The sequence below is a fragment of the Calliphora vicina genome, chromosome 5, assembly GCF_958450345.1.
Source record: "Calliphora vicina chromosome 5, idCalVici1.1, whole genome shotgun sequence".
Classification (NCBI taxonomy): Eukaryota; Metazoa; Arthropoda; class Insecta; order Diptera; family Calliphoridae; genus Calliphora; species Calliphora vicina.
The window spans coordinates 13,087,458-13,103,584 of NC_088784.1; the positions used below are offsets into that span (position 1 = coordinate 13,087,458).

Genomic DNA, 16,127 nt, shown 5'->3' on the forward strand with positions numbered 1-16,127 from the left:
TTATAAGTTTTGAGTAAGACGTCATATCCTTTTTATCTTAATTCTAAAAGGAATTTAAAATTTGTTTAAACAATTATTATTAACAGTTACTTATAATATATATAGAAAAGTGCAAAAAATCTTTTGTAATTCAATTAAAATTGCCTAATAAAAACTTTACATTTAATTTTGCCAATTACTGTCTGAGTTTTGTTGACGAAATTACAGATTTACTTTTCATTTAGCTTTTTTTTTTGTTTTCTGTGTTAGTAATTAAGTTGTAGAAATTGTTTAGAAACTCAATATTTACGTCAGGCTAAATAAGCAACTGAATCATTGAGTAATATGAATTTTATTACTTGCAGATTGTTGTCTGTACCGTAAAAATGGCCATTCAACGTAATTGTCTAGACATTTAGACTACATCTCTGCCATGGAATCTTAATTGCTTTGGAGAGTTAAATAAGGTATTGAATCATTCTAGACTTTCTTTCTTTTGTATTACACAATTTTCTGTATAGAAAATCTTGTGTATATAACAGTATTTTAAAAAAATTCTGTATAACACTGTTCTCTAGAGAAAATCTTGTATATAACAGTTTTTTCTATAGACAAAATTCTGTATAACACTATTCTCTATAGAAAATCTTGTGTATAACACTATTCTCTATAGAAAATCTTGTGTATAACAGTTTTTTCTATAGAAAATCATGTGTATAACAGTTTTTTCTATAGAAAATCATGTGTATAACAGTTTTTCTATAGAAAATCTTGTGTATAACAGTTTTCCTATAGAAAATCTTGTGTATAACAGTTTTTCTATAGAAAATCTTGTGTATAACAGTTTTTCTATAGAAAGTCTTGTGTATAACAGTTTTTCTATAGAAAATCTTGTGTATAACAGATTTTTCAATAGAAAATCTTGTGTATAACAGTTTTTTCTATAGAAAATCTTGTATATAACGGTTTTTTCTATAGAAAATCTTGTGTATAACGGTTTTTTCTATAGAAAATCTTGTGTATAACAGTTTTTTCTATAGAAAATCATGTGTATAACAGTTTTTTCTATAGAAAATCATGTGTATAACAGTTTTTCTATAGAAAATCTTGTGTATAACAGTTTTTCTATAGAAAATCTTGTGTATAACAGTTTTTCTATAGAAAGTCTTGTGTATAACAGTTTTTCTATAGAAAATCTTGTGTATAACAGATTTTTCAATAGAAAATCTTGTGTATAACAGTTTTTTCTATAGAAAATCTTGTGTATAACGGTTTTTTCTATAGAAAATCTTGTGTATAACAGTTTTTTCTATAGAAAATCTTGTGTGTAACTGTTTTTTCTATAGAAAATCTTGTGTATAGCAGTTTTTTCTATAGAAAATCTTGTGTATAACAGTTTTTTCTATAGAAAAATCTTGTGTATAATAGTTTTTTCTATAGAAAAATCTTGTGTATAACAGTTTTTTCTACAGAAAATCTTGTGTATAACAGTTTTTTCTATAGAAAATCTTGTGTATAACAGTTTTTTCTATAGAAAATCTTGTGTATAACAGTTTTTTCCCATAAAAAAATTCTGTATAACACTATTCTCTAGAGAAAATCTTGTGTATGACAGTTTTTTCTATAGAAAATCGTGTGTATAACACAATTTTCTATAGAATATCTTGTGGCTAAGAGTGTATAACACAATTTTCTATAGAAAATCTTCAGTATAACAGTTTTTATATTTCTAGAGAAAATCTTGTGTATAACAGTTTTTTCTATAGAAAATCTTGTGTATAACAGTTTTTCTACAGAAAATATTGTGTATAACAGTTTTTCTATAGAAAATCTTGTGTATAACAGTATTTTCTATAGAAAATCTTGTGTATAACAGTTTTTCTATAGTAAATATTCTGTATAAAAGGTTTTTCTATAGAAAATCGTGTGTATAACAGTTTTTACTATAGAACAAATGCTGTATAACAATATTCTCTAGAGAAAATCTTGTGTGTAACAGTTTTTTCTATAGGAAATCTTTGTTATTTCACATTTCCAGTAAAGTGTTCATTAAATTCGTTGTTCTCTCTCTCTGTAAACCCAATTTTAATCTTACTTTAATATTGTTATGTATTTAATTTAAAACTTATGTCATGATTTTGCTCCCCACAAGTGGGTGTTATTTGTCTAACCGAGAAACCCCATTAAATGAAAACAATTACTTACATTAACTACATATTTGTTATTTAAGTAGATTCACACAAAGATATTTAAACAAAAAACATTAAAATATTGTACATAATACGCAAATCATTATCATACTTCAAACCCACTATAAAACTGAAACAATTAGTGGCAAAATATTTTAGAAAAAAAAAAAACAGACAATCAAATCTAGGTCATTAGTTGTTAACTCTAATCATAAAGTAATTTACACTTCATTATGTAAAATTAAGTAATAAATTCATGAAAAATTTTAAAATTGTTGAAATATTAAGTATGATAAAAAAAAAATTAAGAAGTCATTTGAAAAAAAAACAATCAAAAATTCCCAAAAATGGAAAAAATTATATGTTTAATACAAAAATGTGGTTTATTTCTGTAATTTTTGGGTTTAATTGAAGTAAAAGTCAAAAGCAAAATGAAAGTTAAAGACTTTAACTTTTTAGAAAATTTTAAAAACTGCTTTCAAAGAATTGCAATATCTGCACTTGCTTCTTTTATGAAACTACATTAATATTTTTCAATTCATATGACATTTCACTAAAATAAAATCAATAAATTGTCTCAGATTAACACCTCTTGAAAAATCGCTTCAAAACGCCCATAATTTTTCCCTGAGTGTTATGAAATAAATTAAAAATAAAAAAAAGTAAGTATAAAAATACTTAAACTGTTTAGCAGGTACAAGTGCCAGTTTAAGTTGAAAATCACAAGTACTAAGTAAACTATTGAAGCGTAAGTGTTGGTTGGTTGTATTTGGTTAATCTATTATTAACTTGTAAAATGATTTTTCCACTTCAGTGACTAAATGAATAAAGTGTGTGTGAGAACCCCTCCCTTCACTTACAAAACTCACACTTTATCTACTGCCAGGGGTATCTACTAAAAGAAAATACAACAATATGCCTATAAGTTGTTTATCTTATGATGACTACGAACTGATATTTATGTGATGTTTACTGTAGTCAATATATCTGTCTGTCTGTCGTTATGGTTGTCTCTTTATGCTTGAATGGTGGGTTGCTTGAGTTTTATAGAGTTGAGCTGCGCGTTTACTCGGTGGACTTAATTAGCTGTGGAGACAAAAAGCGTAGCATTTGACTGCATTGTTTGTGTACAAAACTAATAATAGGGCTCGTGGTTTTTGTATTTTACTTATAAAATAGGCATGAGAAAAGGGAAATGGTACTAAAATTGTACTTTTTGATAACTGAAGTACTAAAAATTTCTAAAATATTTAGCTCTTTCATTCTAGAAATATCTTAATAATTGCAAAAAGTATCAAAAAAAGTACTAAAGAAAGTACTTTTTTGTATACTAAAGTACAATAACCTCCATATTTTATGTAAAACTCTTGTGACAAATAAATAAAGAACCGTAGCTTCCTAGCTACTAAAGTCAAGTACTTTTTAAACCTCTACTAAAAAGTACTTAAAGGTTCAGACGCTATGTTAAGTTCTATAGAGTTGAGCTGCGCGTTTACTCGGTGGACTTAATTAGCTGTGGAGACAAAAAGCGTAGCATTTGACTTCATTGTTTGTGTACAAAAACAATAATAGGGCTCCTGGTTTTTGTATTTTACTTATAAAATAGGCATGAGAAAAGGGAAATGGTACTAAAATAGTACTTTTTGATAACTAAAGTACTAAAAATTTCAAAAATATTTAGGGAAAACTCTTCCATTCTAGAATTATCTTAATAATTGCAAAAAGTACCAAAAAAAGTACTAAAGAAAGTACTTTTTTGTATAGTGAATTATTGTACAAAACCTTGTGCCAAATAACGAAATCTTAAATGAAAATATTTCAAAGATTACTTAACAAAAACTTCAGAAGTACTAAAGCAAAGTCTGCTAACTTAAGTACTAAATTGTTGAAAAACATGTAATAAGATACTCTTCGAACAAATAAGAATATTAACCTTCAAATTTCTCAAAAAAGTACCAAAAGAAGTACTAAAATAAAGTACTTTTTGAATACTAAAGTACTCAAATATTTAGGGAAACTCTTTTATCCTAGATATTTCTTACTAATTTCAAAAAGTACCAACAAAAAGTACTTTTTTGTATCCAGTACAAAAGCTTACATATTTTATTTAAAACTCTTGTGACAAATAAATAAATCTTAAAGCAAAATATTTCAAGGATATCTAAAGAAAACCTTCAGAAGTACTAAAGCAAAGTACTTTTTTTGACATCAACTAACTAAAGTACTAAAATGTTGAAACTCTTCGAAGAAATAAGAATATTAATCTTTAAATTTCTCAAAATTTTCTAAAACAGTACCAAAAGTACTAATGAAAGTATTTTTTTGTATTCTAAAGTACTAAAAAGTTTTAAAATATTTAGGGAAAACTCTTTCATCCTAGAAATATCTTAGAAATTTCAAAAAGTACCAAAAACAAGTAGTAAAGAAAGTACTTTTTTGTATTCTAAAGTACAAAAGCTTACATATTTTATTTAAAACTCTTTTGATAAATAAATAAATCTTAAAGCAAAATATTTCAAGGATATCTAAACGAAACCTTCAGAAGTACTAAAGCAAAGTACTTTTTTTTGACATCTTTTTTGTATACTAAAGTACAAAAACCTACATATTTTATATAAAACTCTTGTGACAAATAAATAAATCTTATAGCAAAGTATTTCAAGGATATCAAAACGAAACCTTCAGAAGTACTAAAGCAAAGTACTTTTTTTGACATCTACTAAAGTACTAAAAAGTTGAAAAATATGTAATGATATAATCTTCGAATAAATAAGAATATTAACCTTTAAATTTCTCAAAATTTTCTAAAAAGTACCAAAAGAAGTACTAAAATAAAGTACTTTTTTGAATACTAAAGTACTAAAAAGTTCAAAAGGGAAACTTTTAGGGAAAACTCTTTGATCCTAGAAATATGTTAATAATTTCAAAGAGTATAAAAAAAGTACTAAAGAAAGTACTTTTTTGAATACTATTTTGAATACTAACATTTTTTAACATTTACTCACTAAAAAGTGCTTAAAAAATCAAAAAAAATTATGGAAAACTAATAAATGAAAAAATGTGCTCTAGAAAAAGTACATTAGTACCAAATTGTCCCTAACCGTTAAAAAAACATTTATTTATGAGTCACTGTTAAATATTGAAAATTGTCATTTCGTTTCTGGTTTCGAAATAAAAGCAGAAAAAAAACATGTCAAATAATTATAAAACACAGACGGACGGACATATTCACCCATGCCGAGCTGTAGACACACAGAGTAGTTAAATTGACACCACGCAAAGCCCTTCAACATGCAGCTGTGAATGATGATGACAGCCATCATGATAATGAAGTTCATAATGATGTTGTTGAGAGAGTATGATCTTCTTTAAAACCAGAAGGGTAAATAATTTATGAAATATATGTGTCTGTTTTTTTTGTTGTTTATTTAATTTTCAACAAATGACTCATTATCATAAACATACATAGCACTTCTTTTTTTTTGTTCGTTTAATATATCTCCCACAAATCAATTGTCTTGTTTCCCCACAACAAAAAAATGCTAAACAATTTAAAACCCTTATAAATGGAAATGATCTTGTAAATACATACTTCTCTGTAAAAGTGTCTTTATTTGTTTTTTTTTTTTTGTGAGTTTTTAACATTTATAATCTTCTTTTTTTTTGGTAAATTATTAGTGTATTTTAAAACCATATCATTTGGATTTTGTAATCGAAACCTTACAGCTGCTGAGTTGTTTTTGTTTTATAGAAAACTTACTCTCGTTTTATTTTTTATTAACCCGCATAAAGATTTTTGATTACTTTGAAAATGGTAGTTTATAGTTTTTGATGTAGTTTTATTACTTTTTTTAACTTTAGAAATCAATCAACTAAATTTTAGTTAAAAATTTATATGGTTTTTAATTTATTTTCTAGATGATCGGGCACATGCCATTCAAGAATGCAGGCGAGGATCGTCAGCAGAAATATTTAAAAAAATGTGAGAAGGTATGTACTTTTAATTTTTAATTGATATTTAATTAAAAATATTGAAATAGTTCATAAAATATAGCTTCATTTAAGCTAATAAATTCAATGCTGAAAATTTATATTTTTATACCGATCACAATGAGTGATACAATATTTAGAAAAAACTGTTTTATATCCTTCACCATGAGTGACAAGTTTGTCATTCCATTTGAAATTTCTACATTTTTCATCCACGAACTCATAAAGAACATACATATAGCGGAGTCGATACAGCCATGTTCGTTTGTCTGTCTGTTGAAATCAACTTTCCGTAGCCTCCAAATAACTCACATACATGACTGATACATCAATATATCCGCAATAGTCCCGCTTAGAATGCTATTAAAAATGAAGAAAATCGGCCCACAAATGGCTGAGATATAAACAAAAAACCACGACTACCTCGATTTGTGACATATTTATACCCACACCACCATAGTGGGGAGGGTATTATGCGTTTGTGCAGATGTTTGTAACGCCCAAAAATATTAGTCTAACACCCACCTTAAAGTATACAGATCGACTTAGAATCACTTTCTGAGTCGATTAAACGATGTCCGTCCGTCCGTCCGTCCGTCTGGTTGGCTGGCTGGCTGGCTGGCTGGCTGTCCATGTAAACCTTGTGCGCAGAGTACAGGTCGCAATTTTGAAGATATTTCGATAAAATTTGGTACATATTACTTTTTCGGCCCAAGGACCAAGCCTATTGAAACTGGCTGAAATCGGTCCATTATTTCACCTAGCCCCCATACAAATGTCCCCTCGAAATTGGACTTTATTGGTCATAAATGTTTAATTTATCTATGTATCTATACAAATTTCGCTCCAAATAAGTTTTATATATGCAAAATTCATGTCACCAAATTTTGTTACGATCGGTCCATAATTAGTCATAGCTCCCATATAGACCCGCTTCCGAAAATCACTTTAACGTGCTTAAATCACTTAATAATGTTGGTATACACACAAAATTCAACATAGTTAACTTTAATATAGACATAAATCACACGACCTAATTTTATGGTGACCGGTCCATAATTGGTCATAGCTTCCATATAAGGCCCACTTCCCAAAATCACTCATGAATATAAATTATTGATATTTTAAAAGAACAATATTTTTACTCATTTACTTGGTGTAGGGTATTATATGGTCGGGCTTGACCGACCATACTTTCTTACTTGTTTTAATCTATATATGGGCTTGTGTCATAAATATAAACAATATGGATATCTAATGATAGATATTTCAAAAGTCTTTCTAACGACGTATAATACGCCATGATAATTCGGACGGGCCATGGGTAAAAATTGTGAAAAATATTTTTTTTCACCAAAAATTTTTTTTTTGCCACAAACATTTTTTTGATCCATATTTATACCCTTCACCATGAGTGGCAAGGGTATAAATAAGTTTGTCATTCCGTTTGTAATTTCTACATTTTTCATTTGCGACCCCACAACGTGCATATATTCTGGATCGTTATAGATAGCGAAGTCGATATAGCCATGTCCGTCTGTCTGTATGTTGAAATCAACTTTCCGTAGCCCCCAAATAACTTACATACATGGTTCATACATCAATATATCGGGAGTTCTGCCGGCTCAGTTGACAAAAATCGGCCCACACATGGCAGTGATATAAGGAAAAAATCAGGACAACCTCGATTTTTGGCCTATTTTTGATGTATATCTGGATTACTAAGTCATTAATATAGACAATATGGATATCTAATGATAGATATTTCAAAGTCCATTTCAACGATGTATATAAGGCTAATAGTAAGTTGGACCTACAATTGGTCAAAATCGGGAAAAATATTTTTTAACCCGAATTTTTTATTCATCAAAATATTTTTTTGTCATAATTTTTTTTCCAAAAATAAAAAAAACTTTTAAAAATCTTTTTTAAAAAAAAAAATTAAAAAACGAAAAAAAATGCTTAAAAAAATTTTGAAAAAAAAAATTTGAAAATTTGTTTAGTATAATTTGGTGAAGTTTATATAAGATTCGACACAACCGAATATAGTTCTCTTACTTGTTTTTCATTAATATTTGTCGCATTAGTATATATATTATGGGTTCTCATAAGATTCTAAGACGATCTAGCTATGTCCGTCCGTCTGTCTGTCTGTTGAAAATACGATAGGGCCCAAACAAAAGGAGCTAACTGTCTGAAAATTTCCTCAAATACTCTCTGTTGATATGGTTTGTTTTGTATTAGCAATATGGGTCCAAGATTTCACCCCCATACAAATGTCCCCCCGGAATACAGTTTGATCAGTCATATATACGTTGATTATGCGGCAATCTTGATATAATTTTGCACAAATTAGTTCTAAGTACTCTGATATTGTATGGCGAAATTCGGGCTTCATTTGTTCCTACTCCCCATACAAGGTCTCCCTCAGAACATGACTTGAACATTCATAATTGTCTTATAATAAATAATATCCTGTACCTAAATCTTTGCTTTGACCTTAGAAGAATATTTTATTGTCACATATTGATGGTTGGTGTACAAAATTCGGCACAGCATAATATAACTCTTAATTGTTAAATTTAAATTCGTGAAAAAATCGCGAATATTTTGAAATTATAAAAAGTTTTTTAACTTTTATTGTATTTAGCCTGTCTTTAAAAAAAGTTTCTTACAATCATCGGCTGGATTGCATATACTGATAGGGAGTCTCGAAATTCATGTACGATTTTAATTTACCACCATTTTTGCAGTCAAATATTGCCACCTAAAGAAAAAATAGGATTCTTTTAAAAGTACTAAAAGTATTTTCTGCTTTGTGGTTTCCAATTTAATCTTTCAAAGTGCTTATTTATTTAAAAAAAGTGCAACTACCTCTTGATTTAATTATATAAGTAATTGTCTAAGCTTTCAGTTACTCAATTAATCATTTACTGATTGAACATTTTTTTAAACTAATAAATTATCATACAAATTTGAAATTTGCCAAGACTTTTCACGATCGTCTAAGATTTTGTTGTTGTTTAGTTTTCTGATGTCATATAAGTAAATTCAATATTAATTTGATTAAATATTTTATTCTAATTTTTTGTTAAATAAACTTGTTATTTCTGGTATACAATAATTTGTATGCTTGGCATCTTTAACCTCTCATGATTGTGTGTTATTTTCTGTATATATTTGATAAGATCTGGGGGAATTTGTGCTTGGTGATGGTAAAAAAGGGTTAACTACAGAAATTTAAAAACAAAATTAAAGAAAAGAAGTTAAAAAATTAAAACTCTTCCAGTTAATAACAACTTATTACTTTAAGTATTACTTAGGGAGCAGGATATTTTATTTTTTAAATCTGAAGTATCAAATCATATTTTTCTTATTAATAGCTATAAGTTTTTAGACTTATTTTCGTAAGTTGTTTTCCTTTTTTTCAAAACTGTCTCTTGACATCTTTTGCTCTCACCATCTTCCGAAATATATTTTTCTTTTTAAATACTAATTAATAGAAATCTATAGTATAACTTAGAAAAACGTGAAAAAATTCAGTTGTTTTCCTTTTTTTAAAAACTGTCACTTAACACATTTTGCTCTCAGCCGTCTTCCGTAATGTATTTTTCTTTTGTAAACTCTAATTATTAGAAATCTATAACATAACTTAGAAAAACGTGAAAATGTGAAGTTGTTTTCCTTTTTTTCTAAACTATCACTTAACATCTTTTGCCCTCAACCATCCTCCGTAATGTATTTTTCTTTTTCAAACAGTAATTATCAGACATTTGTAGCATAACTTAGAAAAACGTGAAAATATTAAGTTGTTTTCCTTTTTTTCAAAATTGTCTATTAACACCTTTTGCCCTCAATCATCTTCCTTAATGTATTTTTATTTTTCAAACACTAATTATTAGAAAAGTGTAGCATAACTTAGAAAAACATGAAAATATTAAGTTGTTTTCCTTTTAGGAAAACATGAAAATATTCAGTTGTTTTCCTTTTTTTAAAAACTGTCACTTAACACCTTTAGCCCTCAACCATCATCCTTAATGTATTTTTCTTCTTCGAACACTAATTTTCTGAAATTTGTAGCATAACTAAAAAAACCTGAAAATATTAAGTTGTTTTCCTTTTTTTTAAAACTGTTACTTAGCACCTTTTGCTCTCAGCCATCTTGCGTAGTGTATTTTTATTTTTTAAACACTAATTAATAGAAATATAAAGCATAACTTTGAAAAACGTGAAAATATTAAGTAGTTTTCCTCTTTTTTCAAAACTGTCACTTAACACCTTTTGCCCTCAGCCATTTTCCGTAATGTATATTTCTTTTTCGAACATAAATTATCAGAAATCTATAATATAACTTAAAAAAACGTGAAAATGTGAAGTTGTTTTAATTTTTTTCTAAACTGTCACTTAACATCTTTTGCCCTCAACCATCCTCCGTAATGTATTTTTCTTTTTCAAACAGTAATTATCAGACATTTGTAGCATAACTTAGAAAAACGTGAAATTATAAAGTTGTTTTCCTTTTTTCAAAACTCTCACTTAACACCTTTTGCCCTCAACCATCTTCCTTAATGTATTTTTCTTTTTCGTATACTAATTATCAGAAATCTATAGCATAACTTTGAAGAACGTGAAAATATTAAGTTGTTTTTCTTTTTTTCAAAACTGTCTCTTAACATCTTTTGCTCTCAGCCATCTTCCGAAATATATTTTTCTTTTTAAACACTAATTAATAGAAATCTATAGCATAACTTATAAAAACGTGAAAATATTAAGTAGTTTTCCTTTTTTTCAAAACTGTCACTTAACACCTTTTGCCCTCAGCCATTTTCCGTAATGTATATTTCTTTTTCGAACATTAATTATCAGAAATCTATAACATAACTTAGAAAAACGTGAAAATATGAAGTTGTTTTTTTTTTTCAAAACTGTCACTTAACACCTTTTGCCCTCAACCATCTTCCGTAATGTATTTTTCGTTTTCGAACACTAATTAGCAGACATTTGTAGCATAACTTCGAAAAACGTGAAAATATTAAGTTGTTTTCCTTTTTTTCAAAACTGTCACTTAACACCTTCTGCCCTCAACCACCATCCGTAATGTATTATTCGTTTTCGAACACTAATTATCAGACAATTGTAGCATAACTTAGAAAAACGTAAAAATATTAAGTTGTTTTCCTTTTTTTCAAAACTGTCTCTTAACACCTTTTGCCCTCAGCCATCATTCTTAATGTATTTTTCTTTTTTAAACTCTAATTATTAGAAAAGTGTAGCATAACTTAGAAAAACCTGAAAATATTAAGTTGTTTTCTTTTTTTAAAAAACTGTCACTTAACACCTTTTGCTCTCAACCATCTTCCCTAATGTATTTTTCTTATTTTTTTTTTGCAATCTCAAGTTGTGTATATTTTTAAATTATCAATTACAAGCATTTTTACTGTGTATTTTAATTAAACACAATATAATATAATTAATTGTTTTTAATTGATTAAATGAGCAAAAATAGAAATTAAAAAAGAAAACATTTTACAATAAAATTTTGTAGACGTTGATTTAACACACTCCTCCATTAAACAATAAGGTGGGGTATTCCATTTGTAATAAAATATTCAAATAAAGAATATAATCTGGGAAATTTAATAAATATCAAAGGAAATCTCTACGTTTTGGTCTGACATCTGCTAACGCCAGTAAAGCGGCATCAGCAGATGTCAGTTTTAATACTTTTTTTATGTAGCGGCTTTGGCTAAAGCATCTTGTTTATAAATCACTTCAAAAATAGCTTCTTGGAAGTCATAGTTACCTTAAGGCAATGTGTATAAAATACTTAATCAATTTTTAGCGGGGTAACGTCACATAAGCCTAACCACACATGTCTGATGATTAACTGATAAAACCGGAAGTTTTTTTTTATTATAAATTATACAGTAGGGTCTCCTAAGAAAGTCTATATGATTTAGCCATTTCAACTTCCTTTATCAACCTCTTTTGGTCAAAACTGATAAATACAAAAAGATTATTTATTTCCAAAGATTATTAATCATTTTTAACTATCCACACACCATTTATGGCAAAACAAATTAAATTAAAAAAAAACTGACGTAAATTACTTGATTAATTTCTAGAAAAAAAAATAGTTAATGATTTTTTTTTGTTTCAATCTTGTATTAAATAAATACATTGAATAAATTTAAATAATAATGTAATAATTAGTAGTTAAACTGAAACGTTAAGTTGCTAAGTGAAACTATAGAGAATTAAATAAGCGTTCAATTAATGTTTTTCAAAATATTATTAAAAATACAAATTAGAAGTAACTGGAAGTAACAGCTTAAACCCTTGCTTTAAACTAGTATAAAGCAGATTTGTATAACTAGTTTAAATATTGTTTGTTTTTAAAGCAGCAGTAAAGGGAGAATTTCCCAAGAAGCGAAAACATATTTTGAATTTTTTTAAAAAAATATTAACTGAAAATTCATTGATATAATAGGATAAATCTTCTTTTGTATTTCTTCTATTTGGATCAAAGTTGTACCCGCAAAATTAAAAATTTGCTTAATGTTCTTCGTAAGTAAGTGGCTTTACGAAAGGATTGAAACACCGAACCAATTATAAAGCTCATCATACTCTCCAATTCAAGATTCGCAAGGTTATCGAGGACTGAACTTAACTTTAATGTCATTCGTTTGATCGCTAACTATGATAGCGGCATAATAAGTGTTCCAAGCTCGGCCCCTTATTCTCAATTCTGAGAGAAAGGATTGTACTCAACCACCCATCATAACAGGGTTTAGTTTTCATAGACTGCTCTTAGTGTTCAAAAGTAATTAAGTAATACTCACTATATTCATATGTGTCCTCATTACCTCAACAGACAATTAAGATATTTGGTCATATAATTCATCGAAGACAGCCGATTCCATGAAGGTCATTTGTTTCCAAGCATATGCAATTTTCAAATCTCTCAGCTCCTTCAGAAATTGTATTCAATCCAGTATATGCTTTCTAGTCGTCAAAAGAATTGAGGTATTCAGACTATCCTAAATATTCAAGAGATAAGACTTAGTCAAGCAGTGTTTTCGTTCTCATTGACGTGTATTTCAAAGCTTCAATGGCGACTCGAATGTCAAAATTCACATTCTCTATTCGATCTCAGCCCATCCGCAATTACCTTAAATTACAGAATCTCTGCCTGTCTGACAAAAATGCCCGATACTATATGAATATTCTGATTTCTTTTTTATACCCCGTGTGACCTTGAGTTTGGAACCCAAACTGTTATGCTATCCCCTTAAGATTTGATCCGCATTCAAGGAGTGCTTTCCAGTAAATTAGGATCCGTCGATTAAAAGTTAATTCCTCTTCGTCTGCCACGAATACCATTTGGAAAAGCATCCCATGATGGTGCCATCAGAAGAAATTTGCAAAGTTTTCATCTCTTAGAATTCGTTCTGGTAGTTCAACGCCAGAATCTCTGCCTGTCTGACAAACATTCCCGATTCTATATGAATATTCTGATTCCTGGAGTAAAAGTAAATGCCCGTTCATATTCCTCGTGTATCCTTGAGCTTGGAACCCAAACTGTTCAGCCATTACATTAAAATATGTGCGGCAGTCAAGGACTGTTTAACAGTGGATTGAGATCCCTTGAGTAAAAGTTAACTCTTCTTTGGCGACCACGAATACCATTTCTAGAAACATCCCATAAGGGTACCAGCATATGAGATTTGCAAAGCTCTTATCTCATTGAGAAATTATTATACTCAACAACCAGTCACTGCACATGCCGTTCAACGCCAGAGTCTCTGAATCGCTGCCTGTCTGCCTAATATCCAAGATACTATAGGAATATTCTGATTCCAGGAATAAAATGCCCCTTTGGGTTCCAAGCTCAAGGACACACGGGAAGTTAGTATGTCCTTGAGCTTGGAACGTAAATGGTTTAGCCATCTCATTCAGGTATGACCAGATTTCCTGTGGATTTCCTGTGGATTGAGATCCAGGAGTAAAAGTACACTACTCTTCGTCTACCACAAATACCATACTACGAAGCATAGGAAATTTGGGAAGCTCTTATCTATTTGAGAAATTGTTGTACTCAATAACCATACCTCTTCTAATTCCCCGTTTATCCTTGAACTTGGAAAACAAATTGTTCAGCCCTCTCCTTAAGATATGACTGAAAATCAAGGACTGCTTTCCAGTGGTTTGAGAATCCTTGAAGTAAAGTTCACTACTCGAGAAGCCAGCATAAGAAATTTACAAAGCTCTCATCTCTTTGAGAAATCGTTGGACATAACAACCCGTGTGTCTTTGAGCTTGGAACCCAAATTGCTCAGCCATCTTCTTAAGATATGAGCGGCAATCAAGGACTGTTTTCCAGTGGATTGATATCCCTAGAGTAAGTAAACTCCTATTATTCAACCTGCTTTGCCGTAGACACTTTCAATTGCTCTGTAATCTCTCTAAGAAACAGGTGACATTCATAGAATTTTCGTGCTTAGCAGTTTTGCTACTTCCTTAATTGCTGGTAAATCTGTCTTTAAAACCAGCCTCCAGAATATATAAATATTGAAATGACTAGAGTAAAATACTCCTTCCACTTCTCTATTATTCCTGTGTCCGAGACCCAAATTATTTGTATGTTAAACTGCTTTGCAATCTCAATAGATTAGCGACAGTCAAGAGCTGTTTTCCTTCTCAGGAACGAGGATTCCAAATCGGCAAATGAAGTTCAAAATGCACATAATTTTTTGAGATGAAATTCGATTCCATCAACCAGACTTCTCGATATTGAGATCCCTGAAGTAAAGCTAAACTCTATTCTTTCTACAACTTCGTCAAGCATCTCGAGACGGTACCAACCACGTATAGAGCCGTTCAAACATCACTTTTGCATCAAGACATTCCGAAACTTCAGTTCAAAAAATGAAGTTCAAAAATGGACATGCTCATAATTTTTAGAGACTAAATTCGACTCCAGCAACTAGACTTCTCGATATTGAAATCCCTGAAGTAAAACTAAACGTATTCCTTCTACAATTTCTCCAAGCATCTCGAGACGGTACCAACCACATAAAAAGATGCTCAAACATCACTTTTGCATCAAGACATTCCGAAACTTCAGTATTTACAATAGTCGCAGGTATTTCCATTTTTTTGAGAAGTACGAAGCATCAAAACTTTCCGAACTTGCAAACTAATAATGTCCTGATATATTTTCACTGCATTTGGAATTACGATTTAACGAGTTCATCGAGGCCTCTATGGCTTCCCTCTAAATTAGGCCACAAAACTCTAACCCTAAGATGAACTTCCAACTAAATATCATGGGTTGGGCAAAGTTTGCGATAGTTGTTCCTTACTGCTGAAATAAGGACATTGTATAGAGTTGGAAACAGGCTCAATAGATCGTTTATTGGCTCGTTTAATTGCAGGTGCATATCTCGACACCAAAGTTGTGTTCTTAATTTGTTGATCTGTATTATCTGTCCATACGCTACAAAATTTCCACGTAAGAATTAAGGGGATAGTGAGTTTCAAGTAGAATTGCCAAAGAACCTTCGTTAGATGTACTCCAATCTATCTTTCTATCCGGCAACAGCAAAACATGCTGGGGATAATAATAAATTGCATTTTCAAATGCAAATAAGTACTTTTTGAGTTCCTCTTTTATATAAATTATCTTGTACTGCACTAAATTTCCAACAATTGCCGTTGTTTATACCTAAATTATAAATTGCCATACTTTGTACCAACTGGGTCATTAAGCCAAAATACATCGTACTAATAAAATCGCATACATTATTCGCAACTATAAATACAGTAATTAACACTTTAAATTGTTAACTAGAAATTATATGTATATTTTTGCTATTTTGTATATAATTTTATTCACAAACTCTCTATTATATGACTTTATTTATTATATCAACTAGATATTTTCAATATAAAATTTATGAGAGTTTT

General features: G+C 29.4%; 1 protein-coding gene and 1 long non-coding RNA gene across 2 annotated transcripts in view; one reads left to right on the top strand and one right to left on the bottom strand.

Annotated features, from left to right (window-relative positions):
• LOC135959936 (uncharacterized) overlaps positions 1-16,127 on the top strand; it is a 186,320-nt gene that overhangs the window by 141,816 nt on the left and 28,377 nt on the right. The window contains exon 6 of the long non-coding RNA XR_010576564.1: positions 6,087-6,158. This is a non-coding gene — a long non-coding RNA (uncharacterized LOC135959936). The remainder of the gene's footprint in view (positions 1-6,086; positions 6,159-16,127) is intronic.
• Positions 1-16,127, bottom strand: part of gol (goliath) — a 71,270-nt gene that overhangs the window by 40,913 nt on the left and 14,230 nt on the right. The window lies entirely within an intron of this gene.